Source organism: Carassius gibelio, chromosome A14 (assembly GCF_023724105.1).
Source record: "Carassius gibelio isolate Cgi1373 ecotype wild population from Czech Republic chromosome A14, carGib1.2-hapl.c, whole genome shotgun sequence".
NCBI lineage: Eukaryota > Metazoa > Chordata > Actinopteri > Cypriniformes > Cyprinidae > Carassius > Carassius gibelio.
This window is the reverse complement of record NC_068384.1, coordinates 327,576-355,565: the sequence shown is the minus strand read 5'-3', so window position 1 is coordinate 355,565 and position 27,990 is coordinate 327,576. Positions and strand designations below refer to the sequence as shown.

Sequence of the window (27,990 nt, the reverse complement as noted above, 5' to 3'; positions counted from 1 at the left end):
ATCACAGCGTGCCACTGGGCCACTGCTGCAAAACTGTCCAGTGTCATATTTGTCTTTTGCAGAGGAGGTGCATAAATGCTTGTTGGGGAGATGCAGGTGAAGAACATAGTCAGCAGGACCAAACCTGTGCGGGAAGAACCCAATTAATTTTTTTACACATTTTATATAACCGCAGTATCTCCAAACAGTGCCATGCAGAATCTTTCAAGAAATGACAACAGAGAGAGCAAAAGCTTTGGAAAGCACAGTTATCAGCACAAAACTGCAGTTTAGGAACCGTAGTCGGCAGGGTTAGAACCTGCACAGGGGGACCCCAAAGGATTTTTAAGTACATCGCCTTAACCTCTCGGCCACGATTACGTACAATGGGAGCTAGACAGCACTCTTGACTGCAGGCAGGGAAGCAAGGATGCCACCAAGATTCAGAAATTTCGATTCAGGATTTCGAGTCCATCGCCTTAACCTCTCGGCCACGACTACATTTAATGGCGGCTAGACAGCTCTCTTGACTGCAGGCACGGAAGCAGGGATTCCACCAAGATTCAGAAACAAAATCAAGCTGAAGGACGAGGTGGCTAAAAGAAGCCTGGCGTCTCCGATTCTCAACACAAAAGGATGTAATGACCCCGATTTGAAAAGTGGTTGCTGCAGCCACAACACAGAGTAATAAACCCTTTAAGATCACAGCGTGCCACTGCTGCAAAACGGTCCAGTGTCATATTTGTCTGTTGCAGAGGAGGCGCATAAATGCTTGTTGGGGAGATGCAGGTGAAGAACATAGTCAGCAGGACAGAATCCTGTGCGGGTAGACCCCAATTAATTTTTTCAAATTTTATATAACCGCAGTATCTCCAAACAGTGCCATGCAGTATCTTACAAGAAATGAGGGCAGAGAGAGCAAAAGCCTTGGAAAGCACAGTTATCAGCACAAAAGGGCAGTGTAGGAACCATAGTCGGCAAGGTTTGAACCTGCGCGGGGAGACCCCAATGGATTTCAAGTCCATCGCCTTAACCTCTCGGCCACGACTACGTTCAATGGCGGCTAGACAGCTCTCTTGACTGCAGGCAGGGAAGCAGGGATTCCACCAAGATTTGGAAACAAAATCAAGCTGAAGGACGAGGTGGCTAAAAGAAGCCTGGCGTCTCCGATTCTCGACACAAAAGGATGTAATGACCCCGATTTGAAAAGTGGTTGCTGCAGCCACAACACAGAGTAATAAACCCTTTAAGATCACAGCGTGCCACTGGGCCACTGCTGCAAAATTGTCCAGTGTCATATTTGTCTGTTGCAGAGGAGGTGCATAAATGCTTGTTGGGGAGATGCAGGTGAAGAACATAGTCAGCAGGACCAAACCTGTGCGGGAAGAACCCAATTAAGTTTTTTTTACACATTTTATATAACCGCAGTATCTCCAAACAGTGCCATGCAGAATCTTTCAAGAAATGACAACAGAGAGAGCAAAAGCTTTGGAAAGCACAGTTATCAGCACAAAACTGCAGTTTAGGAACCGTAGTCGGCAGGGTTAGAACCTGCACAGGGGGACCCCAATGGATTTTTAAGCACATCGCCTTAACCTCTCGGCCACGATTACGTACAACGGGAGCCAGACAGCACTCTTGACTGCAGGCAGGGAAGCAAGGATGCCACCAAGATTCAGAAATTTCGATTCAGGATTTCGAGTCCATCGCCTTAACCTCTCGGCCACGACTACATTTAATGGCGGCCAGACAGCTCTCTTGACTGCAGGCACGGAAGCAGGGATTCCACCAAAATTCAGAAACAAAATCAAGCTGAAGGACGAGGTGGCTAAAAGAAGCCTGGCGTTTCCGATTCTCAACACAAAAGGATGTAATGACCCCGATTTGAAAAGTGGTTGCTGCAGCCACAACACAGAGTAATAAACCCTTTAAGATCACAGCGTGCCACTGCTGCAAAACGGTCCAGTGTCATATTTGTCTGTTGCAGAGGAGGCGCATAAATGCTTGTTGGGGAGATGCAGGTGAAGAACATAGTCAGCAGGACAGAAACCTGTACGGGAAGACCCCAATGAATTTTTTCAAATTTTATATAACCGCAGTATCTCCACACAGTGCCATACAGTATCTTACAAGAAATGAGGGCAGAGAGAGCAAAAGCCTTGGAAGGCACAGTTATCAGCACAAAAGGGGAGTGTAGGAACCGTAGTCGGCAGGGTTTGAACCTGCGCGGGGAGACCCCAATGGATTTCGAGTCCATCGCCTTAACCTCTCGGCCACGACTACATTTAATGGTGGCTAGACAGCTCTCTTGACTGCAGGCATGGAAGCAGGGATTCCACCAAGATTCAGAAACAAAATCAAGCTGAAGGACGAGGTGGCTAAAAGAAGCCTGGCGTCTCCGATTCTCAACACAAAAGGATGTAATGACCCCGATTTGAAAAGTGGTTGCTGCAGCCACAACACAGAGTAATAAACCCTTTAAGATCACAGCGTGCCACTGGGTCACTGCTGCAAAACGGTCCAGTGTCATATTTGTCTGTTGCAGAGGAGGTGCATAAATGCTTGTTGGGGAGATGCAGGTGAAGAACATAGTCAGCAGGACCAAAACCTGTGCGGGAAGAACCCAATTAATTTTTTTACACATTTTATATAACCGCAGTATCTCAAAACAGTGCCATGCAGAATCTTTCAAGAAATGACAACAGAGAGAGCAAAAGCTTTGGAAAGCACAGTTATCAGCACAAAAGTGCAGTTTAGGAAACGTAGTCAGCAGGGTTAGAACCTGCACGGGGAGACCCCAATGGATTTCGAGTACATTACCTTAACCTCTCGGCCATGACTACGTATAACGTAAGCCAGACAGCTCTCTTGACTGCAGGCAGGGAAGCAAGGATGCCACCAAGATTCAGAAACAAAAGCAAGCTGCAGGATGAGGTGGCTAAAAGAAGCCTGGCGTCTCCGATTCTCGACACAAAAGGATGTAATGACCCTGATTTGAAAAGTGGTTGCTGCAGCCACAACACAGAGTAATAACCCCTTTAAGATCACAGTGTGCCACTGCTGCAAAACGGTCCAGTGTCATATTTGTCTGTTGCAGAGGAGGCGCATAAATGCTTCTTGGGGAGATGCAGGTGAAGAACATAGTCAGCAGGACAGAAACCTGTGCGGGAAGACCCCAATGAATTTTTTCATACTTTATATAACCGCAGTATCTCAACACAGTGCCATGTAGTATCTTACAAGAAATGAGGGCAGAGAGAGCAAAAGCCTTGGAAGGCACAGTTATCAGCACAAAAGGGCAGTGTAGGAACCGTAGTCGGAAGGGTTTGAACCTGCGCAGGGAGACCCCAATGGACTTCGAGTCCATCGCCTTAACCTCTCGGCCACGACTATATATAACGGGAGCCAGACAGCTCTCTTGACTGCAGGCAGGGAAGCAGGGATTCCACCAAGATTTGGAAACAAAATCAAGCTGAAGGACGAGGTAGCTAAAAGAAGCCTGGCGTCTCCGATTCTCGACACAAAAAGATGTAATGACCCCGATTTGAAAAGTGGTTGCTGCAGCCACAACACAGAGTAATAACCCCTTTAAGATCACAGCGTGCCACTGGGCCACTGCTGCAAAACGGTCCAGTGTCATATTTGTCTGTTGCAGAGGAGGTGCATAAATGCTTGTTGGGGAGATGCAGGTGAAGAACATAGTCAGCAGGACCAAAACCTGTGCGGGAAGAACCCAGTTAATTTTTTTACACATTTTATATAACCGCAGTATCTCCAAACAGTGCCATGCAGAATCTTTCAAGAAATGACAAAAGAGAGAGCAAAAGCTTTGGAAAGCACAGTTATCAGCATAAAAGTGCAGTTTAGGAACCATAGTCGGCAGGGTTAGAACCTGCACGGGGAGACCCCAATAGATTTCAAGTACATCACCTTAACCTCTCGGCCACGACTATGTATAACGGTAGCCAGACAGCTCTCTTGACTGCAGGCAGGGAAGCAACGATGCCACCATCGATACCTGGCATCTTCGATTCTCGACACAAAAGGATGTAATGACCCCGATTTGAAAAGTGGTTGCTGCAGCCACAACACAGAGTAATAAACCCTTTAAGATCACAGCGTGCCACTGCTGCAAAACGGTCCAGTGTCATATTTGTCTGTTGCAGAGGAGGCGCGTGAATGCTTGTTGGGGAGATGCAGGTGAAGAACACAGTCAGCAGGACAGAAACCTGTGCGGGAAGACCCCAATGAATTTTTTCATACTTTATATAACCGCAGTATCTTATAACAGTGCCATGCAGAATCTTTCAAGAAATGACAACAGAGAGAGCAAAAGCTTTGGAAAGCAGAGTTATCAGCACAAAAGTGCAGTTTAGGAACTGTAGTCGGCAGGGTTAGAACCTGCACGAGGAGACCCCAATGGATTTTGAGTACATCGCCTTAACCTCTCGGCCACGACTACGTATAACAGGAGCCAGACAGCATACTTGACTGCAGGCAGGGAAGCAACGATGCCACCAAGATTCAGAAACAAAAGAAAGCTGAAGGACGAGGTAGCTAAAAGAAGCCTGGCGTCTCCGATTCTCGACACAAAAGGATGTAATGACCCCGATTTGAAAAGTGGTTGCTGCAGCCACAACACAGAGTAATAACCCCTTTAAGATCACAGCGTGCCACTGGGCCACTGCTGCAAAACGGTCCAGTGTCATATTTGTCTGTTGCAGAGGAGGTGCATAAATGCTTGTTGGGGAGATGCAGGTGAAGAACATAGTCAGCAGGACCAAAACCTGTGCGGGAAGAACCCAATTAATTTTTTTACACATTTTATATAACCGCAGTATCTCCAAACAGTGCCATGCAGATTCTTTCAAGAAATGACAACAGAGAGAGCAAAAGCTTTGGAAAGCACAGTTATCAGCACAAAAGTGCAGTTTAGGACCCGTAGTCGGCAGGGTTAGAACCTGCACGGGGAGACCCCAATGGATTTCGAGTACATCACCTTGACCTCTCAGCCATGACTACGTATAACATAAGCCAGACAGCTCTCTTGACTGCAGGCAGGGAAGCAAGGAAGCCACCAAGATTCAGAAACAAAATCAAGCTGAAGGACGAGGTGGTTAAAAGAAGCCTGGCGTCTCCGATTCTCAACACAAAAGGATGTAATGACCCCGATTTGAAAAGTGGTTGCTGCAGCCACAACACAGAGTAATAAACCCTTTAAGATCACAGCGTGCCACTGGGTCACTGCTGCAAAACGGTCCAGTGTCATATTTGTCTGTTGCAGAGGAGGTGCATAAATGCTTGTTGGGGAGATGCAGGTGAAGAACATAGTCAGCAGGACCAAAACCTGTGCGGGAAGAACCCAATTAATTTTTTTACACATTTTATATAACCGCAGTATCTCAAAACAGTGCCATGCAGAATCTTTCAAGAAATGACAACAGAGAGAGCAAAAGCTTTGGAAAGCACAGTTATCAGCACAAAAGTGCAGTTTAGGAAACGTAGTCAGCAGGGTTAGAACCTGCACGGGGAGACCCCAATGGATTTCGAGTACATTACCTTAACCTCTCGGCCATGACTACGTATAACGTAAGCCAGACAGCTCTCTTGACTGCAGGCAGGGAAGCAAGGATGCCACCAAGATTCAGAAACAAAAGCAAGCTGCAGGATGAGGTGGCTAAAAGAAGCCTGGCGTCTCCGATTCTCGACACAAAAGGATGTAATGACCCTGATTTGAAAAGTGGTTGCTGCAGCCACAACACAGAGTAATAACCCCTTTAAGATCACAGTGTGCCACTGCTGCAAAACGGTCCAGTGTCATATTTGTCTGTTGCAGAGGAGGCGCATAAATGCTTCTTGGGGAGATGCAGGTGAAGAACATAGTCAGCAGGACAGAAACCTGTGCGGGAAGACCCCAATGAATTTTTTCATACTTTATATAACCGCAGTATCTCAACACAGTGCCATGTAGTATCTTACAAGAAATGAGGGCAGAGAGAGCAAAAGCCTTGGAAGGCACAGTTATCAGCACAAAAGGGCAGTGTAGGAACCGTAGTCGGAAGGGTTTGAACCTGCGCAGGGAGACCCCAATGGACTTCGAGTCCATCGCCTTAACCTCTCGGCCACGACTATATATAACGGGAGCCAGACAGCTCTCTTGACTGCAGGCAGGGAAGCAAGGATGCCACCAAGATTCAGAAACAAAAGCAAGCTGCAGGATGAGGTGGCTAAAAGAAGCCTGGCGTCTCCGATTCTCGACACAAAAGGATGTAATGACCCCGATTTGAATAGTGGTTGCTGCAGCCACAACACAGAGTAATAACCCCTTTAAGATCACAGTGTGCCACTGCTGCAAAACGGTCCAGTGTCATATTTGTCTGTTGCAGAGGATGCGCATAAATGCTTGTTGGGGAGATGCAGGTGAAGAACATAGTCAGCAGGACAGAAACCTGTGCGGGAAGACCCCAATGAATTTTTTCACACTTTATATAACCGCAGTATCTCCACACAGTGCCATGCAGTATCTTACAAGAAATGAGGGCAGAGAGAGCAAAAGCCTTGGAAGGCACAGTTATCAGCACAAAAGGGCAGTGTAGGAACTGTAGTCAGCAGGGTTTGAACCTGTGTCGGGAGACCCCAATGGATTTCAAGTCCATTGCCTAACCTCTCGGCCACGACTACATTTAATGACGGCTAGACAGCTCTCTTGACTGCAGGCAGGGAAGCAGGGATTCCACCAAGATTTGGAAACAAAATCAAGCTGAAGGACGAGGTAGCTAAAAGAAGCCTGGCGTCTCCGATTCTCGACACAAAAAGATGTAATGACCCCGATTTGAAAAGTGGTTGCTGCAGCCACAACACAGAGTAATAACCCCTTTAAGATCACAGCGTGCCACTGGGCCACTGCTGCAAAACGGTCCAGTGTCATATTTGTCTGTTGCAGAGGAGGTGCATAAATGCTTGTTGGGGAGATGCAGGTGAAGAACATAGTCAGCAGGACCAAAACCTGTGCGGGAAGAACCCAGTTAATTTTTTTACACATTTTATATAACCGCAGTATCTCCAAACAGTGCCATGCAGAATCTTTCAAGAAATGACAAAAGAGAGAGCAAAAGCTTTGGAAAGCACAGTTATCAGCATAAAAGTGCAGTTTAGGAACCATAGTCGGCAGGGTTAGAACCTGCACGGGGAGACCCCAATAGATTTCAAGTACATCACCTTAACCTCTCGGCCACGACTATGTATAACGGTAGCCAGACAGCTCTCTTGACTGCAGGCAGGGAAGCAACGATGCCACCATCGATACCTGGCATCTTCGATTCTCGACACAAAAGGATGTAATGACCCCGATTTGAAAAGTGGTTGCTGCAGCCACAACACAGAGTAATAAACCCTTTAAGATCACAGCGTGCCACTGCTGCAAAACGGTCCAGTGTCATATTTGTCTGTTGCAGAGGAGGCGCGTGAATGCTTGTTGGGGAGATGCAGGTGAAGAACACAGTCAGCAGGACAGAAACCTGTGCGGGAAGACCCCAATGAATTTTTTCATACTTTATATAACCGCAGTATCTTATAACAGTGCCATGCAGAATCTTTCAAGAAATGACAACAGAGAGAGCAAAAGCTTTGGAAAGCAGAGTTATCAGCACAAAAGTGCAGTTTAGGAACTGTAGTCGGCAGGGTTAGAACCTGCACGAGGAGACCCCAATGGATTTTGAGTACATCGCCTTAACCTCTCGGCCACGACTACGTATAACAGGAGCCAGACAGCATACTTGACTGCAGGCAGGGAAGCAACGATGCCACCAAGATTCAGAAACAAAAGAAAGCTGAAGGACGAGGTAGCTAAAAGAAGCCTGGCGTCTCCGATTCTCGACACAAAAGGATGTAATGACCCCGATTTGAAAAGTGGTTGCTGCAGCCACAACACAGAGTAATAACCCCTTTAAGATCACAGCGTGCCACTGGGCCACTGCTGCAAAACGGTCCAGTGTCATATTTGTCTGTTGCAGAGGAGGTGCATAAATGCTTGTTGGGGAGATGCAGGTGAAGAACATAGTCAGCAGGACCAAAACCTGTGCGGGAAGAACCCAATTAATTTTTTTACACATTTTATATAACCGCAGTATCTCCAAACAGTGCCATGCAGATTCTTTCAAGAAATGACAACAGAGAGAGCAAAAGCTTTGGAAAGCACAGTTATCAGCACAAAAGTGCAGTTTAGGACCCGTAGTCGGCAGGGTTAGAACCTGCACGGGGAGACCCCAATGGATTTCGAGTACATCACCTTGACCTCTCAGCCATGACTACGTATAACATAAGCCAGACAGCTCTCTTGACTGCAGGCAGGGAAGCAAGGAAGCCACCAAGATTCAGAAACAAAAGCAAGCTGCAGGATGAGGTGGCTAAAAGAAGCCTGGCGTCTCCGATTCTCGACACAAAAGGATGTAATGACCCCGATTTGAAAAGTGGTTGCTGCAGCCACAACACAAGAGTAATAACCCCTTTAAGATCACAGTGTGCCACTGCTGCAAAACGGTCCAGTGTCATATTTGTCTGTTGCAGAGGAGGCGCATAAATGCTTGTTGGGGAGATGCAGGTGAAGAACATAGTCAGCAGGACAGAAACCTGTGCGGGAAGACCCCAATGAATTTTTTCACACTTTATATAACCGCAGTATCTCCACACAGTGCCATACAGTATCTTACAAGAAATGAGGGCAGAGAGAGCAAAAGCCTTGGAAAGCACAGTTATCAGCACAAAAGTGCAGTTTAGGAAACGTAGTCGGCAGGGTTAGAACCCGCGCGGGGAGACCCCAATGGATTTCGAGTACATCGCCTTAACCTCTCTGCCACGACTAATTTTAGTGGAAGCCTGACAGCTCTCTTGACTGCAGGCAGGGAAGCAAGAATGCCACCAAGATTCAGAAACAAAATCAAGCTGCAAGATGAGGTGGCTAAAAGAAGCCTGTCGTCTCCGATTCTCGACACAAAAGGATGTAATGATCCCGATTTGAAAAGAGTTTGCTGCAGCCACAACACAGAGTAATAACCCCTTTAAGTTCACAGCGTGCCACTGGGCCACTGCTGCAAAGCGGTCCAGTGTCATATTTGTCTGTTGCAGAGGAGGTGCATAAATGCTTGTTGGGGAGATGCAGGTGAAGAACATAGTCAGCAGGACCAAAACCTGTGCGGGAAGAACCCATTTAATTTTTTTACACATTTTATATAACCGCAGTATCTCATAACAGTGCCATGCAGAATCTTTCAAGAAATGACAACAGAGAGAGCAAAAGCTTTGGAAAGCAGAGTTATCAGCACAAAAGTGCAGTTTAGGAACTGTAGCCGGCAGGGTTAGAACCTGCACGGGGAGACCCCAATGGATTTTGAGTGCATCGCCTTAACCTCTCGGCCACGACTACGTATAACAGGAGCCAGACAGCATACTTGACTGCAGGCAGGGAAGCAACGATGCCACCAAGATTCAGAAACAAAAGAAAGCTGAAGGACGAGGTAGCTAAAAGAAGCCTGGCGTCTCCGATTCTCGACACAAAAGGATGTAATGACCCCGATTTGAAAAGTGGTTGCTGCAGCCACAACACAGAGTAATAACCCCTTTAAGATCACAGCGTGCCACTGGGCCACTGCTGCAAAACGGTCCAGTGTCATATTTGTCTGTTGCAGAGGAGGTGCATAAATGCTTGTTGGGGAGATGCAGGTGAAGAACATAGTCAGCAGGACCAAAACCTGTGCGGGAAGAACCCAATTAATTTTTTTACACATTTTATATAACCGCAGTATCTCCAAACAGTGCCATGCAGATTCTTTCAAGAAATGACAACAGAGAGAGCAAAAGCTTTGGAAAGCACAGTTATCAGCACAAAAGTGCAGTTTAGGACCCGTAGTCGGCAAGGTTAGAACCTGCACGGGGAGACCCCAATGGATTTCGAGTACATCACCTTGACCTCTCAGCCATGACTACGTATAACGTAAGCCAGACAGCTCTCTTGACTGCAGGCAGGGAAGCAAGGAAGCCACCAAGATTCAGAAACAAAAGCAAGCTGCAGGATGAGGTGGCTAAAAGAAGCCTGGCGTCTCCGATTCTCGACACAAAAGGATGTAATGACCCCGATTTGAAAAGTGGTTGCTGCAGCCACAACACAAGAGTAATAACCCCTTTAAGATCACAGTGTGCCACTGCTGAAAAACGGTCCAGTGTCATATTTGTCTGTTGCAGAGGAGGCGCATAAATGCTTGTTGGGGAGATGCAGGTGAAGAACATAGTCAGCAGGACAGAAACCTGTGCGGGAAGACCCCAATGAATTTTTTCACACTTTATATAACCGCAGTATCTCCACACAGTGCCATACAGTATCTTACAAGAAATGAGGGCAGAGAGAGCAAAAGCCTTGGAAAGCACAGTTATCAGCACAAAAGTGCAGTTTAGGAAACGTAGTCGGCAGGGTTAGAACCCGCGCGGGGAGACCCCAATGGATTTCGAGTACATCGCCTTAACCTCTCTGCCACGACTAATTTTAGTGGAAGCCTGACAGCTCTCTTGACTGCAGGCAGGGAAGCAAGAATGCCACCAAGATTCAGAAACAAAATCAAGCTGCAGGATGAGGTGGCTAAAAGAAGCCTGTCGTCTCCGATTCTCGACACAAAAGGATGTAATGATCCCGATTTGAAAAGAGTTTGCTGCAGCCACAACACAGAGTAATAACCCCTTTAAGTTCACAGCGTGCCACTGGGCCACTGCTGCAAAGCGGTCCAGTGTCATATTTGTCTGTTGCAGAGGAGGTGCATAAATGCTTGTTGGGGAGATGCAGGTGAAGAACATAGTCAGCAGGACCAAAACCTGTGCGGGAAGAACCCAATTAATTTTTTTACACATTTTATATAACCGCAGTATCTCATAACAGTGCCATGCAGAATCTTTCAAGAAATGACAACAGAGAGAGCAAAAGCTTTGGAAAGCAGAGTTATCAGCACAAAAGTGCATTTTAGGAACTGTAGTCGGCAGGGTTAGAACCTGCACGGGGAGACCCCAATGGATTTTGAGTGCATCGCCTTAACCTCTCGGCCACGACTACGTATAACAGGAGCCAGACAGCATACTTGACTGCAGGCAGGGAAGCAACGATGCCACGAAGATTCAGAAACAAAAGAAAGCTGAAGGACGAGGTAGCTAAAAGAAGCCTGGCGTCTCCGATTCTCGACACAAAAGGATGTAATGACCCCGATTTGAAAAGTGGTTGCTGCAGCCACAACACAGAGTAATAACCCCTTTAAGATCACAGCGTGCCACTGGGCCACTGCTGCAAAACGGTCCAGTGTCATATTTGTCTGTTGCAGAGGAGGTGCATAAATGCTTGTTGGGGAGATGCAGGTGAAGAACATAGTCAGCAGGACCAAAACCTGTGCGGGAAGAACCCAATTAATTTTTTTACACATTTTATATAACCGCAGTATCTCCAAACAGTGCCATGCAGATTCTTTCAAGAAATGACAACAGAGAGAGCAAAAGCTTTGGAAAGCACAGTTATCAGCACAAAAGTGCAGTTTAGGACCCGTAGTCGGCAGGGTTAGAACCTGCACGGGGAGACCCCAATGGATTTCGAGTACATCACCTTGACCTCTCAGCCATGACTACGTATAACGTAAGCCAGACAGCTCTCTTGACTGCAGGCAGGGAAGCAAGGAAGCCACCAAGATTCAGAAACAAAAGCAAGCTGCAGGATGAGGTGGCTAAAAGAAGCCTGGCGTCTCCGATTCTCGACACAAAAGGATGTAATGACCCCGATTTGAAAAGTGGTTGCTGCAGCCACAACACAAGAGTAATAACCCCTTTAAGATCACAGTGTGCCACTGCTGAAAAACGGTCCAGTGTCATATTTGTCTGTTGCAGAGGAGGCGCATAAATGCTTGTTGGGGAGATGCAGGTGAAGAACATAGTCAGCAGGACAGAAACCTGTGCGGGAAGAACCCAATTAATTTTTTTACACATTTTATATAACCGCAGTATCTTATAACAGTGCCATGCAGAATCTTTCAAGAAATGACAACAGAGAGAGCAAAAGCTTTGGAAAGCAGAGTTATCAGCACAAAAGTGCAGATTAGGAACTGTAGTCGGCAGGGTTAGAACCTGCACGAGGAGACCCCAATGGATTTTGTGTACATCGCCTTAACCTCTCGGCCACGACTACGTATAACAGGAGCCAGACAGCATACTTGACTGCAGGCAGGGAAGCAACGATGCCACCAAGATTCAGAAACAAAAGAAAGCTGAAGGACGAGGTTGCAAAAAGAAGCCTGTCGTCTCCGATTCTCGACACAAAAGGATGTAATAACCCCGATTTGAAAAGTGGTTGCTGCAGCCACAACACAGAGTAATAACCCCTTTAAGATCACAGCGTGCCACTGGGCCACTGCTGCAAAACGGTCCAGTGTCATATTTGTCTGTTGCAGAGGAGGTGCATAAATGCTTGTTGGGGAGATGCAGGTGAAGAACATAGTCAGCAGGACCAAAACCTGTGCGGGAAGAACCCAATTAATTTTTTTACACATTTTATATAACCGCAGTATCTCCAAACAGTGCCATGCAGATTCTTTCAAGAAATGACAACAGAGAGAGCAAAAGCTTTGGAAAGCACAGTTATCAGCACAAAAGTGCAGTTTAGGACCCGTAGTCGGCAGGGTTAGAACCTGCACGGGGAGACCCCAATGGATTTCGAGTACATCACCTTGACCTCTCAGCCATGACTACGTATAACATAAGCCAGACAGCTCTCTTGACTGCAGGCAGGGAAGCAAGGAAGCCACCAAGATTCAGAAACAAAAGCAAGCTGCAGGATGAGGTGGCTAAAAGAAGCCTGGCGTCTCCGATTCTCGACACAAAAGGATGTAATGACCCCGATTTGAAAAGTGGTTGCTGCAGCCACAACACAAGAGTAATAACCCCTTTAAGATCACAGTGTGCCACTGCTGCAAAACGGTCCAGTGTCATATTTGTCTGTTGCAGAGGAGGCGCATAAATGCTTGTTGGGGAGATGCAGGTGAAGAACATAGTCAGCAGGACAGAAACCTGTGCGGGAAGACCCCAATGAATTTTTTCACACTTTATATAACCGCAGTATCTCCACACAGTGCCATACAGTATCTTACAAGAAATGAGGGCAGAGAGAGCAAAAGCCTTGGAAAGCACAGTTATCAGCACAAAAGTGCAGTTTAGGAAACGTAGTCGGCAGGGTTAGAACCTGCACGGGGAGACCCCAATGGATTTCGAGTACATCGCCTTAACCTCTCGGCCACGACTACATTTAATGACGGTTAGACAGCTCTCTTGACTGCAGGCAGGGAAGCAGGGATTCCACCAAGATTCGGAAACAAAATCAAGCTGAAGGACGAGGTGGCTAAAAGAGGCCTGGCATCTTCGATTCTCGACACAAACGGATGTAATGACCCCGATTTGAAAAGTGGTTGCTGCAGCCACAACACAGAGTAATAAACCCTTTAAGATCACAGCGTGCCACTGCTGCAAAACGGTCCAGTGTCATATTTGTCTGTTGCAGAGGAGGCGCATAAATGCTTGTTGGGGAGATGCAGGTGAAGAACATAGTCAGCAGGACAGAAACCTGTGCGGGAAAACCCCAATGAATTTTTTCACACTTTATATAACCGCAATATCTCAACACAGTGCCATGCAGTATCTTACAAGAAATGAGGGCAGAGAGAGCAAAAGCCTTGGAAGGCACAGTTATCAGCACAAAAGGGCAGTGTAGGAACCATAGTCGGCAACGTTTGAACCTGCGCGGGGAGACCCCAATGGATTTCAAGTCCATCGCCTTAACCTCTCGGCCACGACTACATTCAATGGCGGCTAGACAGCTCTCTTGACTGCAGGCAGGGAAGCAGGGATTCCACCAAGATTTGGAAACAAAATCAAGCTGAAGGACGAGGTGGCTAAAAGAAGCCTGGCGTCTCCGATTCTCGACACAAAAGGATGTAATGACCCCGATTTGAAAAGTGGTTGCTGCAGCCACAACACAGAGTAATAAACCCTTTAAGATCACAGCGTGCCACTGGGCCACTGATGCAAAACTGTCCAGTGTCATATTTGTGTGTTGCAGAGGAGGTGCATAAATGCTTGTTGGGGAGATGCAGGTGAAGAACATAGTCAGCAGGACCAAACCTGTGCGGGAAGAACCCAATTAAGTTTTTTTACACATTTTATATAATCGCAGTATCTCCAAACAGTGCCATGCAGAATCTTTCAAGAAATGACAACAGAGAGAGCAAAAGCTTTGGAAAGCACAGTTATCAGCACAAAACTGCAGTTTAGGAACCGTAGTCGGCAGGGTTAGAACCTGCACAGGGGGACCCCAATGGATTTTTAAGTACATCGCCTTAACCTCTCGGCCACGAATACGTACAACGGGAGCCAGACAGCACTCTTGACTGCAGGCAGGGAAGCAAGGATGCCACCAAGATTCAGAAATTTCGATTCAGGATTTCGAGTCCATCGCCTTAACCTCTCGGCCACGACTACATTTAATGGCGGCCAGACAGCTCTCTTGACTGCAGGCAGGGAAGCAACGATGCCACCATCGATGCCTGGCATCTTCGATTCTCGACACAAAAGGATGTAATGACCCCGATTTGAAAAGTGGTTGCTGCAGCCACAACACAGAGTAATAAACCCTTTATGATCACAGCGTGCCACTGCTGCAAAACGGTCCAGTGTCATATTTGTCTGTTGCAGAGGAGGCGCATGAATGCTTGTTGGGGAGATGCAGGTGAAGAACACAGTCAGCAGGACAGAAACCTGTGCGGGAAGACCCCAATTAATTTTTTCACACTTTATATAACCGCAGTATCTCCACACAGTGCCATGCAGTATCTTACAAGAAATGAGGGCAGAGAGAGCAAAAGCCTTGGAAGGCACAGTTATCAGCACAAAAGGGCAGTGTAGGAACTGTAGTCGGCAGGGTTTGAACCTGTGTCGGGAGACCCCAATGGATTTCAAGTCCATTGCCTAACCTCTCGGCCACGACTACATTTAATGATGGCTAGACAGCTCTCTTGACTGCAGGCAGGGAAGCAGGGATTCCACCAAGATTTGGAAACAAAATCAAGCTGAAGGACGAGGTAGCTAAAAGAAGCCTGGCGTCTCCGATTCTCGACACAAAAAGATGTAATGACCCCGATTTGAAAAGTGGTTGCTGCAGCCACAACACAGAGTAATAACCCCTTTAAGATCACAGCGTGCCACTGGGCCACTGCTGCAAAACGGTCCAGTGTCATATTTGTCTGTTGCAGAGGAGGTGCATAAATGCTTGTTGGGGAGATGCAGGTGAAGAACATAGTCAGCAGGACCAAAACCTGTGCGGGAAGAACCAAGTTAATATTTTTACACATTTTATATAACCGCAGTATCTCCAAACAGTGCCATGCAGAATCTTTCAAGAAATGACAAAAGAGAGAGCAAAAGCTTTGGAAAGCACAGTTATCAGCACAAAAGTGCAGTTTAGGAACCGTAGTCGGCAGGGTTAGAACCTGCACGGGGAGACCCCAATAGATTTCAAGTACATCACCTTAACCTCTCGGCCACGACTACGTCTAACGGTAGCCAGACAGCTCTCTTGACTGCAGGCAGGGAAGCAACGATGCCACCATCGATGCCTGGCATCTTCGATTCTCGACACAAAAGGATGTAATGACCCCGATTTGAAAAGTGGTTGCTGCAGCCACAACACAGAGTAATAAACCCTTTAAGATCACAGCGTGCCACTGCTGCAAAACAGTCCAGTGTCATATTTGTCTGTTGCAGAGGAGGCGCGTGAATGCTTGTTGGGGAGATGCAGGTGAAGAACACAGTCAGCAGGACAGAAACCTGTGCGGGAAGACCCCAATGAATTTTTTCATACTTTATATAACCGCAGTATCTCAACACAGTGCCATGTAGTATCTTACAAGAAATGAGGGCAGAGAGAGCAAAAGCCTTGGAAGGCACAGTTATCAGCACAAAAGGGCAGTGTAGGAACCGTAGTCGGCAGGGTTTGAACCTGCGCGGGGAGACCCCAATGGATTTCGAGTCCATTGCCTTAACCTCTCGGCCACGACTACGTATAACAGGAGCCAGACAGCTCTCTTGACTGCAGGCAGGGAAGCAAGGATGCCACCAAGATTCAGAAACAAAAGCAAGCTGCAGGATGAGGTGGCTAAAAGAAGCCTGGCGTCTCCGATTCTCGACACGAAAGGATGTAATGACCCCGATTTGAAAAGAGTTTGCTGCAGCCACAACACAGAGTAATAACCCCTTTAAGTTCACAGCGTGCCACTGGGCCACTGCTGCAAAGCGGTCCAGTGTCATATTTGTCTGTTGCAGAGGAGGTGCATAAATGCTTGTTGGGGAGATGCAGGCGAAGAACATAGTCAGCAGGACCAAAACCTGTGCGGGAAGAACCCAATTAATTTTTTTACACATTTTATATAACCGCAGTATCTCATAACAGTGCCATGCAGAATCTTTCAAGAAATGACAACAGAGAGAGCAAAAGCTTTGGAAAGCAGAGTTATCAGCACAAAAGTGCAGTTTAGGAACTGTAGTCGGCAGGGTTAGAACCTGCACGGGGAGACCCCAATGGATTTTGAGTACATCGCCTTAACCTCTCGGCCACGACTACGTATAACAGGAGCCAGACAGCATACTTGACTGCAGGCAGGGAAGCAACGATGCCACCAAGATTCAGAAACAAAAGAAAGCTGAAGGACGAGGTAGCTAAAAGAAGCCTGGCGTCTCCGATTCTCGACACAAAAGGATGTAATGACCCCGATTTGAAAAGTGGTTGCTGCAGCCACAACACAGAGTAATAACCCCTTTAAGATCACAGCGTGCCACTGGGCCACTGCTGCAAAACGGTCCAGTGTCATATTTGTCTGTTGCAGAGGAGGTGCATAAATGCTTGTTGGGGAGATGCAGGTGAAGAACACAGTCAGCAGGACCAAAACCTGTGCGGGAAGAACCCAATTAATTTTTTTACACACAGGGGGACCCCAATGGATTTTTAAGTACATCGCCTTAACCTCTCGGCCACGATTACGTACAACGGGAGCCAGACAGCACTCTTGACTGCAGGCAGGGAAGCAAGGATGCCACCAAGATTCAGAAATTTCGATTCAGGATTTCGAGTCCATCGCCTTAACCTCTCGGCCACGACTACATTTAATGGCGGCCAGACAGCTCTCTTGACTGCAGGCAGGGAAGCAACGATGCCACCATCGATGCCTGGCATCTTCGATTCTCGACACAAAAGGATGTAATGACCCCGATTTGAAAAGTGGTTGCTGCAGCCACAACACAGAGTAATAAACCCTTTATGATCACAGCGTGCCACTGCTGCAAAACGGTCCAGTGTCATATTTGTCTGTTGCAGAGGAGGCGCATGAATGCTTGTTGGGGAGATGCACGTGAAGAACACAGTCAGCAGGACAGAAACCTGTGCGGGAAGACCCCAATGAATTTTTTCATACTTTATATAACAGCAGTATCTCAACACAGTGCCATGTAGTATCTTACAAGAAATGAGGGCAGAGAGAGCAAAAGCCTTGGAAGGCACAGTTATCAGCACAAAAGGGCTGCAGGATGAGGTGGCTAAAAGAAGCCTGGCGTCTCCGATTCTCGACACAAGACACAAAAGGATGTAATGACCCCGATTTGAAAAGTGGTTGCTGCAGCCACAACACAAGAGTAATAACCCCTTTAAGATCACAGTGTGCCACTGCTGCAAAACGGTCCAGTGTCATATTTGTCTGTTGCAGAGGAGGCGCATAAATGCTTGTTGGGGAGATGCAGGTGAAGAACATAGTCAGCAGGACAGAAACCTGTGCGGGAAGACCCCAATGAATTTTTTCACACTTTATATAACCGCAGTATCTCCACACAGTGCCATACAGTATCTTACAAGAAATGAGGGCAGAGAGAGCAAAAGCCTTGGAAAGCACAGTTATCAGCACAAAAGTGCAGTTTAGGAAACGTAGTCGGCAGGGTTAGAACCTGCACGGGGAGACCCCAATGGATTTCGAGTACATCGCCTTAACCTCTCGGCCACGACTACATTTAATGACGGTTAGACAGCTCTCTTGACTGCAGGCAGGGAAGCAGGGATTCCACCAAGATTCGGAAACAAAATCAAGCTGAAGGACGAGGTGGCTAAAAGAGGCCTGGCATCTTCGATTCTCGACACAAACGGATGTAATGACCCCGATTTGAAAAGTGGTTGCTGCAGCCACAACACAGAGTAATAAACCCTTTATGATCACAGCGTGCCACTGCTGCAAAACGGTCCAGTGTCATATTTGTCTGTTGCAGAGGAGGCGCATGAATGCTTGTTGGGGAGATGCAGGTGAAGAACACAGTCAGCAGGACAGAAACCTGTGCGGGAAGACCCCAATTAATTTTTTCACACTTTATATAACCGCAGTATCTCCACACAGTGCCATGCAGTATCTTACAAGAAATGAGGGCAGAGAGAGCAAAAGCCTTGGAAGGCACAGTTATCAGCACAAAAGGGCAGTGTAGGAACTGTAGTCGGCAGGGTTTGAACCTGTGTCGGGAGACCCCAATGGATTTCAAGTCCATTGCCTAACCTCTCGGCCACGACTACATTTAATGATGGCTAGACAGCTCTCTTGACTGCAGGCAGGGAAGCAGGGATTCCACCAAGATTTGGAAACAAAATCAAGCTGAAGGACGAGGTAGCTAAAAGAAGCCTGGCGTCTCCGATTCTCGACACAAAAAGATGTAATGACCCCGATTTGAAAAGTGGTTGCTGCAGCCACAACACAGAGTAATAACCCCTTTAAGATCACAGCGTGCCACTGGGCCACTGCTGCAAAACGGTCCAGTGTCATATTTGTCTGTTGCAGAGGAGGTGCATAAATGCTTGTTGGGGAGATGCAGGTGAAGAACATAGTCAGCAGGACCAAAACCTGTGCGGGAAGAACCAAGTTAATATTTTTACACATTTTATATAACCGCAGTATCTCCAAACAGTGCCATGCAGAATCTTTCAAGAAATGACAAAAGAGAGAGCAAAAGCTTTGGAAAGCACAGTTATCAGCACAAAAGTGCAGTTTAGGAACCGTAGTCGGCAGGGTTAGAACCTGCACGGGGAGACCCCAATAGATTTCAAGTACATCACCTTAACCTCTCGGCCACGACTACGTCTAACGGTAGCCAGACAGCTCTCTTGACTGCAGGCAGGGAAGCAACGATGCCACCATCGATGCCTGGCATCTTCGATTCTCGACACAAAAGGATGTAATGACCCCGATTTGAAAAGTGGTTGCTGCAGCCACAACACAGAGTAATAAACCCTTTAAGATCACAGCGTGCCACTGCTGCAAAACAGTCCAGTGTCATATTTGTCTGTTGCAGAGGAGGCGCGTGAATGCTTGTTGGGGAGATGCAGGTGAAGAACACAGTCAGCAGGACAGAAACCTGTGCGGGAAGACCCCAATGAATTTTTTCATACTTTATATAACCGCAGTATCTCAACACAGTGCCATGTAGTATCTTACAAGAAATGAGGGCAGAGAGAGCAAAAGCCTTGGAAGGCACAGTTATCAGCACAAAAGGGCAGAGTAGGAACCGTAGTCGGCAGGGTTTGAACCTGCACGGGGAGACCCCAATGGATTTCGAGTCCATCGCCTTAACCTCTCGGCCACGACTACGTATAACAGGAGCCAGACAGCTCTCTTGACTGCAGGCAGGGAAGCAAGGATGCCACCAAGATTCAGAAACAAAAGCAAGCTGCAGGATGAGGTGGCTAAAAGAAGCCTGGCGTCTCCGATTCTCGACACGAAAGGATGTAATGACCCCGATTTGAAAAGAGTTTGCTGCAGCCACAACACAGAGTAATAACCCCTTTAAGTTCACAGCGTGCCACTGGGCCACTGCTGCAAAGCGGTCCAGTGTCATATTTGTCTGTTGCAGAGGAGGTGCATAAATGCTTGTTGGGGAGATGCAGGCGAAGAACATAGTCAGCAGGACCAAAACCTGTGCGGGAAGAACCCAATTAATTTTTTTACACATTTTATATAACCGCAGTATCTCATAACAGTGCCATGCAGAATCTTTCAAGAAATGACAACAGAGAGAGCAAAAGCTTTGGAAAGCAGAGTTATCAGCACAAAAGTGCAGTTTAGGAACTGTAGTCGGCAGGGTTAGAACCTGCACGGGGAGACCCCAATGGATTTTGAGTACATCGCCTTAACCTCTCGGCCACGACTACGTATAACAGGAGCCAGACAGCATACTTGACTGCAGGCAGGGAAGCAACGATGCCACCAAGATTCAGAAACAAAAGAAAGCTGAAGGACGAGGTAGCTAAAAGAAGCCTGGCGTCTCCGATTCTCGACACAAAAGGATGTAATGACCCCGATTTGAAAAGTGGTTGCTGCAGCCACAACACAGAGTAATAACCCCTTTAAGATCACAGCGTGCCACTGGGCCACTGCTGCAAAACGGTCCAGTGTCATATTTGTCTGTTGCAGAGGAGGTGCATAAATGCTTGTTGGGGAGATGCAGGTGAAGAACACAGTCAGCAGGACCAAAACCTGTGCGGGAAGAACCCAATTAATTTTTTTACACACAGGGGGACCCCAATGGATTTTTAAGTACATCGCCTTAACCTCTCGGCCACGATTACGTACAACGGGAGCCAGACAGCACTCTTGACTGCAGGCAGGGAAGCAAGGATGCCACCAAGATTCAGAAATTTCGATTCAGGATTTCGAGTCCATCGCCTTAACCTCTCGGCCACGACTACATTTAATGGCGGCCAGACAGCTCTCTTGACTGCAGGCAGGGAAGCAACGATGCCACCATCGATGCCTGGCATCTTCGATTCTCGACACAAAAGGATGTAATGACCCCGATTTGAAAAGTGGTTGCTGCAGCCACAACACAGAGTAATAAACCCTTTATGATCACAGCGTGCCACTGCTGCAAAACGGTCCAGTGTCATATTTGTCTGTTGCAGAGGAGGCGCATGAATGCTTGTTGGGGAGATGCAGGTGAAGAACACAGTCAGCAGGACAGAAACCTGTGCGGGAAGACCCCAATGAATTTTTTCATACTTTATATAACAGCAGTATCTCAACACAGTGCCATGTAGTATCTTACAAGAAATGAGGGCAGAGAGAGCAAAAGCCTTGGAAGGCACAGTTATCAGCACAAAAGGGCTGCAGGATGAGGTGGCTAAAAGAAGCCTGGCGTCTCCGATTCTCGACACAAGACACAAAAGGATGTAATGACCCCGATTTGAAAAGTGGTTGCTGCAGCCACAACACAAGAGTAATAACCCCTTTAAGATCACAGTGTGCCACTGCTGCAAAACGGTCCAGTGTCATATTTGTCTGTTGCAGAGGAGGCGCATAAATGCTTGTTGGGGAGATGCAGGTGAAGAACATAGTCAGCAGGACAGAAACCTGTGCGGGAAGACCCCAATGAATTTTTTCACACTTTATATAACCGCAGTATCTCCACACAGTGCCATACAGTATCTTACAAGAAATGAGGGCAGAGAGAGCAAAAGCCTTGGAAAGCACAGTTATCAGCACAAAAGTGCAGTTTAGGAAACGTAGTCGGCAGGGTTAGAACCTGCACGGGGAGACCCCAATGGATTTCGAGTACATCGCCTTAACCTCTCGGCCACGACTACATTTAATGACGGTTAGACAGCTCTCTTGACTGCAGGCAGGGAAGCAGGGATTCCACCAAGATTCGGAAACAAAATCAAGCTGAAGGACGAGGTGGCTAAAAGAGGCCTGGCATCTTCGATTCTCGACACAAACGGATGTAATGACCCCGATTTGAAAAGTGGTTGCTGCAGCCACAACACAGAGTAATAAACCCTTTAAGATCACAGCGTGCCACTGCTGCAAAACGGTCCAGTGTCATATTTGTCTGTTGCAGAGGAGGCGCATAAATGCTTGTTGGGGAGATGCAGGTGAAGAACATAGTCAGCAGGACAGAAACCTGTGCGGGAAAACCCCAATGAATTTTTTCACACTTTATATAACCGCAATATCTCAACACAGTGCCATGCAGTATCTTACAAGAAATGAGGGCAGAGAGAGCAAAAGCCTTGGAAGGCACAGTTATCAGCACAAAAGGGCAGTGTAGGAACCATAGTCGGCAACGTTTGAACCTGCGCGGGGAGACCCCAATGGATTTCAAGTCCATCGCCTTAACCTCTCGGCCACGACTACATTCAATGGCGGCTAGACAGCTCTCTTGACTGCAGGCAGGGAAGCAGGGATTCCACCAAGATTTGGAAACAAAATCAAGCTGAAGGACGAGGTGGCTAAAAGAAGCCTGGCGTCTCCGATTCTCGACACAAAAGGATGTAATGACCCCGATTTGAAAAGTGGTTGCTGCAGCCACAACACAGAGTAATAAACCCTTTAAGATCACAGCGTGCCACTGGGCCACTGATGCAAAACTGTCCAGTGTCATATTTGTGTGTTGCAGAGGAGGTGCATAAATGCTTGTTGGGGAGATGCAGGTGAAGAACATAGTCAGCAGGACCAAACCTGTGCGGGAAGAACCCAATTAAGTTTTTTTACACATTTTATATAACCGCAGTATCTCCAAACAGTGCCATGCAGAATCTTTCAAGAAATGACAACAGAGAGAGCAAAAGCTTTGGAAAGCACAGTTATCAGCACAAAACTGCAGTTTAGGAACCGTAGTCGGCAGGGTTAGAACCTGCACAGGGGGACCCCAATTGGATTTTTAAGTACATCGCCTTAACCTCTCGGCCACGATTACGTACAACGGGAGCCAGACAGCACTCTTGACTGCAGGCAGGGAAGCAAGGATGCCACCAAGATTCAGAAATTTCGATTCAGGATTTCGAGTCCATCGCCTTAACCTCTCGGCCACGACTACATTTAATGGCGGCCAGACAGCTCTCTTGACTGCAGGCAGGGAAGCAACGATGCCACCATCGATGCCTGGCATCTTCGATTCTCGACACAAAAGGATGTAATGACCCCGATTTGAAAAGTGGTTGCTGCAGCCACAACACAGAGTAATAAACCCTTTATGATCACAGCGTGCCACTGCTGCAAAACGGTCCAGTGTCATATTTGTCTGTTGCAGAGGAGGCGCATGAATGCTTGTTGGGGAGATGCAGGTGAAGAACACAGTCAGCAGGACAGAAACCTGTGCGGGAAGACCCCAATTAATTTTTTCACACTTTATATAACCGCAGTATCTCCACACAGTGCCATGCAGTATCTTACAAGAAATGAGGGCAGAGAGAGCAAAAGCCTTGGAAGGCACAGTTATCAGCACAAAAGGGCAGTGTAGGAACTGTAGTCGGCAGGGTTTGAACCTGTGTCGGGAGACCCCAATGGATTTCAAGTCCATTGCCTAACCTCTCGGCCACGACTACATTTAATGATGGCTAGACAGCTCTCTTGACTGCAGGCAGGGAAGCAGGGATTCCACCAAGATTTGGAAACAAAATCAAGCTGAAGGACGAGGTAGCTAAAAGAAGCCTGGCGTCTCCGATTCTCGACACAAAAAGATGTAATGACCCCGATTTGAAAAGTGGTTGCTGCAGCCACAACACAGAGTAATAACCCCTTTAAGATCACAGCGTGCCACTGGGCCACTGCTGCAAAACGGTCCAGTGTCATATTTGTCTGTTGCAGAGGAGGTGCATAAATGCTTGTTGGGGAGATGCAGGTGAAGAACATAGTCAGCAGGACCAAAACCTGTGCGGGAAGAACCAAGTTAATATTTTTACACATTTTATATAACCGCAGTATCTCCAAACAGTGCCATGCAGAATCTTTCAAGAAATGACAAAAGAGAGAGCAAAAGCTTTGGAAAGCACAGTTATCAGCACAAAAGTGCAGTTTAGGAACCGTAGTCGGCAGGGTTAGAACCTGCACGGGGAGACCCCAATAGATTTCAAGTACATCACCTTAACCTCTCGGCCACGACTACGTCTAACGGTAGCCAGACAGCTCTCTTGACTGCAGGCAGGGAAGCAACGATGCCACCATCGATGCCTGGCATCTTCGATTCTCGACACAAAAGGATGTAATGACCCCGATTTGAAAAGTGGTTGCTGCAGCCACAACACAGAGTAATAAACCCTTTAAGATCACAGCGTGCCACTGCTGCAAAACAGTCCAGTGTCATATTTGTCTGTTGCAGAGGAGGCGCGTGAATGCTTGTTGGGGAGATGCAGGTGAAGAACACAGTCAGCAGGACAGAAACCTGTGCGGGAAGACCCCAATGAATTTTTTCATACTTTATATAACCGCAGTATCTCAACACAGTGCCATGTAGTATCTTACAAGAAATGAGGGCAGAGAGAGCAAAAGCCTTGGAAGGCACAGTTATCAGCACAAAAGGGCAGTGTAGGAACCGTAGTCGGCAGGGTTTGAACCTGCGCGGGGAGACCCCAATGGATTTCGAGTCCATCGCCTTAACCTCTCGGCCACGACTACGTATAACAGGAGCCAGACAGCTCTCTTGACTGCAGGCAGGGAAGCAAGGATGCCACCAAGATTCAGAAACAAAAGCAAGCTGCAGGATGAGGTGGCTAAAAGAAGCCTGGCGTCTCCGATTCTCGACACGAAAGGATGTAATGACCCCGATTTGAAAAGAGTTTGCTGCAGCCACAACACAGAGTAATAACCCCTTTAAGTTCACAGCGTGCCACTGGGCCACTGCTGCAAAGCGGTCCAGTGTCATATTTGTCTGTTGCAGAGGAGGTGCATAAATGCTTGTTGGGGAGATGCAGGCGAAGAACATAGTCAGCAGGACCAAAACCTGTGCGGGAAGAACCCAATTAATTTTTTTACACATTTTATATAACCGCAGTATCTCATAACAGTGCCATGCAGAATCTTTCAAGAAATGACAACAGAGAGAGCAAAAGCTTTGGAAAGCAGAGTTATCAGCACAAAAGTGCAGTTTAGGAACTGTAGTCGGCAGGGTTAGAACCTGCACGGGGAGACCCCAATGGATTTTGAGTACATCGCCTTAACCTCTCGGCCACGACTACGTATAACAGGAGCCAGACAGCATACTTGACTGCAGGCAGGGAAGCAACGATGCCACCAAGATTCAGAAACAAAAGAAAGCTGAAGGACGAGGTAGCTAAAAGAAGCCTGGCGTCTCCGATTCTCGACACAAAAGGATGTAATGACCCCGATTTGAAAAGTGGTTGCTGCAGCCACAACACAGAGTAATAACCCCTTTAAGATCACAGCGTGCCACTGGGCCACTGCTGCAAAACGGTCCAGTGTCATATTTGTCTGTTGCAGAGGAGGTGCATAAATGCTTGTTGGGGAGATGCAGGTGAAGAACACAGTCAGCAGGACCAAAACCTGTGCGGGAAGAACCCAATTAATTTTTTTACACACAGGGGGACCCCAATGGATTTTTAAGTACATCGCCTTAACCTCTCGGCCACGATTACGTACAACGGGAGCCAGACAGCACTCTTGACTGCAGGCAGGGAAGCAAGGATGCCACCAAGATTCAGAAATTTCGATTCAGGATTTCGAGTCCATCGCCTTAACCTCTCGGCCACGACTACATTTAATGGCGGCCAGACAGCTCTCTTGACTGCAGGCAGGGAAGCAACGATGCCACCATCGATGCCTGGCATCTTCGATTCTCGACACAAAAGGATGTAATGACCCCGATTTGAAAAGTGGTTGCTGCAGCCACAACACAGAGTAATAAACCCTTTATGATCACAGCGTGCCACTGCTGCAAAACGGTCCAGTGTCATATTTGTCTGTTGCAGAGGAGGCGCATGAATGCTTGTTGGGGAGATGCACGTGAAGAACACAGTCAGCAGGACAGAAACCTGTGCGGGAAGACCCCAATGAATTTTTTCATACTTTATATAACAGCAGTATCTCAACACAGTGCCATGTAGTATCTTACAAGAAATGAGGGCAGAGAGAGCAAAAGCCTTGGAAGGCACAGTTATCAGCACAAAAGGGCTGCAGGATGAGGTGGCTAAAAGAAGCCTGGCGTCTCCGATTCTCGACACAAGACACAAAAGGATGTAATGACCCCGATTTGAAAAGTGGTTGCTGCAGCCACAACACAAGAGTAATAACCCCTTTAAGATCACAGTGTGCCACTGCTGCAAAACGGTCCAGTGTCATATTTGTCTGTTGCAGAGGAGGCGCATAAATGCTTGTTGGGGAGATGCAGGTGAAGAACATAGTCAGCAGGACAGAAACCTGTGCGGGAAGACCCCAATTAATTTTTTCACACTTTATATAACCGCAGTATCTCCACACAGTGCCATGCAGTATCTTACAAGAAATGAGGGCAGAGAGAGCAAAAGCCTTGGAAGGCACAGTTATCAGCACAAAAGGGCAGTGTAGGAACTGTAGTCGGCAGGGTTTGAACCTGTGTCGGGAGACCCCAATGGATTTCAAGTCCATTGCCTAACCTCTCGGCCACGACTACATTTAATGATGGCTAGACAGCTCTCTTGACTGCAGGCAGGGAAGCAGGGATTCCACCAAGATTTGGAAACAAAATCAAGCTGAAGGACGAGGTAGCTAAAAGAAGCCTGGCGTCTCCGATTCTCGACACAAAAAGATGTAATGACCCCGATTTGAAAAGTGGTTGCTGCAGCCACAACACAGAGTAATAACCCCTTTAAGATCACAGCGTGCCACTGGGCCACTGCTGCAAAACGGTCCAGTGTCATATTTGTCTGTTGCAGAGGAGGTGCATAAATGCTTGTTGGGGAGATGCAGGTGAAGAACATAGTCAGCAGGACCAAAACCTGTGCGGGAAGAACCAAGTTAATATTTTTACACATTTTATATAACCGCAGTATCTCCAAACAGTGCCATGCAGAATCTTTCAAGAAATGACAAAAGAGAGAGCAAAAGCTTTGGAAAGCACAGTTATCAGCACAAAAGTGCAGTTTAGGAACCGTAGTCGGCAGGGTTAGAACCTGCACGGGGAGACCCCAATAGATTTCAAGTACATCACCTTAACCTCTCGGCCACGACTACGTCTAACGGTAGCCAGACAGCTCTCTTGACTGCAGGCAGGGAAGCAACGATGCCACCATCGATGCCTGGCATCTTCGATTCTCGACACAAAAGGATGTAATGACCCCGATTTGAAAAGTGGTTGCTGCAGCCACAACACAGAGTAATAAACCCTTTAAGATCACAGCGTGCCACTGCTGCAAAACAGTCCAGTGTCATATTTGTCTGTTGCAGAGGAGGCGCGTGAATGCTTGTTGGGGAGATGCAGGTGAAGAACACAGTCAGCAGGACAGAAACCTGTGCGGGAAGACCCCAATGAATTTTTTCATACTTTATATAACCGCAGTATCTCAACACAGTGCCATGTAGTATCTTACAAGAAATGAGGGCAGAGAGAGCAAAAGCCTTGGAAGGCACAGTTATCAGCACAAAAGGGCAGTGTAGGAACCGTAGTCGGCAGGGTTTGAACCTGCGCGGGGAGACCCCAATGGATTTCGAGTCCATCGCCTTAACCTCTCGGCCACGACTACGTATAACAGGAGCCAGACAGCTCTCTTGACTGCAGGCAGGGAAGCAAGGATGCCACCAAGATTCAGAAACAAAATCAAGCTGCAGGATGAGGTGGCTAAAAGAGGCCTGGCGTCTCCGATTCTCGACACAAACGGATGTAATGACCCCGATTTGAAAAGTGGTTGCTGCAGCCACAACACAGAGTAATAAACCCTTTATGATCACAGCGTGCCACTGCTGCAAAACGGTCCAGTGTCATATTTGTCTGTTGCAGAGGAGGCGCATGAATGCTTGTTGGGGAGATGCAGGTGAAGAACACAGTCAGCAGGACAGAAACCTGTGCGGGAAGACCCCAATTAATTTTTTCACACTTTATATAACCGCAGTATCTCCACACAGTGCCATGCAGTATCTTACAAGAAATGAGGGCAGAGAGAGC

At 47.4% G+C, this 27,990-nt stretch overlaps 19 non-coding genes across 19 annotated transcripts; all 19 read right to left on the bottom strand.

Moving 5' to 3' along the window:
* Positions 1-2,180: 2,180 nt before the first annotated feature.
* On the bottom strand, positions 2,181-2,262 carry trnas-cga (transfer RNA serine (anticodon CGA)). The gene has a single exon. It is a non-coding gene; the product is annotated as a tRNA-Ser (tRNA).
* Positions 2,263-2,740: 478 nt separating this feature from the next.
* trnas-cga (transfer RNA serine (anticodon CGA)) lies at positions 2,741-2,822 on the bottom strand. Its single transcript has one exon. It is a non-coding gene; the product is annotated as a tRNA-Ser (tRNA).
* Positions 2,823-3,290: 468 nt separating this feature from the next.
* trnas-cga (transfer RNA serine (anticodon CGA)) lies at positions 3,291-3,372 on the bottom strand. The gene has a single exon. It is a non-coding gene; the product is annotated as a tRNA-Ser (tRNA).
* A 987-nt stretch (positions 3,373-4,359) lies between these two features.
* Positions 4,360-4,441, bottom strand: trnal-caa (transfer RNA leucine (anticodon CAA)). The gene has a single exon. It is a non-coding gene; the product is annotated as a tRNA-Leu (tRNA).
* A 1,038-nt stretch (positions 4,442-5,479) lies between these two features.
* Positions 5,480-5,561, bottom strand: trnas-cga (transfer RNA serine (anticodon CGA)). The gene has a single exon. It is a non-coding gene; the product is annotated as a tRNA-Ser (tRNA).
* A 468-nt stretch (positions 5,562-6,029) lies between these two features.
* On the bottom strand, positions 6,030-6,111 carry trnas-cga (transfer RNA serine (anticodon CGA)). Its single transcript has one exon. It is a non-coding gene; the product is annotated as a tRNA-Ser (tRNA).
* A 1,536-nt stretch (positions 6,112-7,647) lies between these two features.
* trnal-caa (transfer RNA leucine (anticodon CAA)) lies at positions 7,648-7,729 on the bottom strand. Its single transcript has one exon. It is a non-coding gene; the product is annotated as a tRNA-Leu (tRNA).
* A 1,589-nt stretch (positions 7,730-9,318) lies between these two features.
* trnal-caa (transfer RNA leucine (anticodon CAA)) lies at positions 9,319-9,400 on the bottom strand. The gene has a single exon. It is a non-coding gene; the product is annotated as a tRNA-Leu (tRNA).
* Positions 9,401-10,989: 1,589 nt separating this feature from the next.
* Positions 10,990-11,071, bottom strand: trnal-caa (transfer RNA leucine (anticodon CAA)). The gene has a single exon. It is a non-coding gene; the product is annotated as a tRNA-Leu (tRNA).
* Positions 11,072-13,213: 2,142 nt separating this feature from the next.
* trnas-cga (transfer RNA serine (anticodon CGA)) lies at positions 13,214-13,295 on the bottom strand. Its single transcript has one exon. It is a non-coding gene; the product is annotated as a tRNA-Ser (tRNA).
* Positions 13,296-16,021: 2,726 nt separating this feature from the next.
* On the bottom strand, positions 16,022-16,103 carry trnas-cga (transfer RNA serine (anticodon CGA)). Its single transcript has one exon. It is a non-coding gene; the product is annotated as a tRNA-Ser (tRNA).
* Positions 16,104-16,581: 478 nt separating this feature from the next.
* On the bottom strand, positions 16,582-16,663 carry trnal-caa (transfer RNA leucine (anticodon CAA)). The gene has a single exon. It is a non-coding gene; the product is annotated as a tRNA-Leu (tRNA).
* Positions 16,664-18,012: 1,349 nt separating this feature from the next.
* Positions 18,013-18,094, bottom strand: trnas-cga (transfer RNA serine (anticodon CGA)). The gene has a single exon. It is a non-coding gene; the product is annotated as a tRNA-Ser (tRNA).
* Positions 18,095-19,630: 1,536 nt separating this feature from the next.
* Positions 19,631-19,712, bottom strand: trnas-cga (transfer RNA serine (anticodon CGA)). Its single transcript has one exon. It is a non-coding gene; the product is annotated as a tRNA-Ser (tRNA).
* A 478-nt stretch (positions 19,713-20,190) lies between these two features.
* trnal-caa (transfer RNA leucine (anticodon CAA)) lies at positions 20,191-20,272 on the bottom strand. Its single transcript has one exon. It is a non-coding gene; the product is annotated as a tRNA-Leu (tRNA).
* A 1,349-nt stretch (positions 20,273-21,621) lies between these two features.
* On the bottom strand, positions 21,622-21,703 carry trnas-cga (transfer RNA serine (anticodon CGA)). The gene has a single exon. It is a non-coding gene; the product is annotated as a tRNA-Ser (tRNA).
* Positions 21,704-24,430: 2,727 nt separating this feature from the next.
* trnas-cga (transfer RNA serine (anticodon CGA)) lies at positions 24,431-24,512 on the bottom strand. Its single transcript has one exon. It is a non-coding gene; the product is annotated as a tRNA-Ser (tRNA).
* A 478-nt stretch (positions 24,513-24,990) lies between these two features.
* Positions 24,991-25,072, bottom strand: trnal-caa (transfer RNA leucine (anticodon CAA)). The gene has a single exon. It is a non-coding gene; the product is annotated as a tRNA-Leu (tRNA).
* Positions 25,073-27,489: 2,417 nt separating this feature from the next.
* trnas-cga (transfer RNA serine (anticodon CGA)) lies at positions 27,490-27,571 on the bottom strand. The gene has a single exon. It is a non-coding gene; the product is annotated as a tRNA-Ser (tRNA).
* Positions 27,572-27,990: the final 419 nt, after the last annotated feature.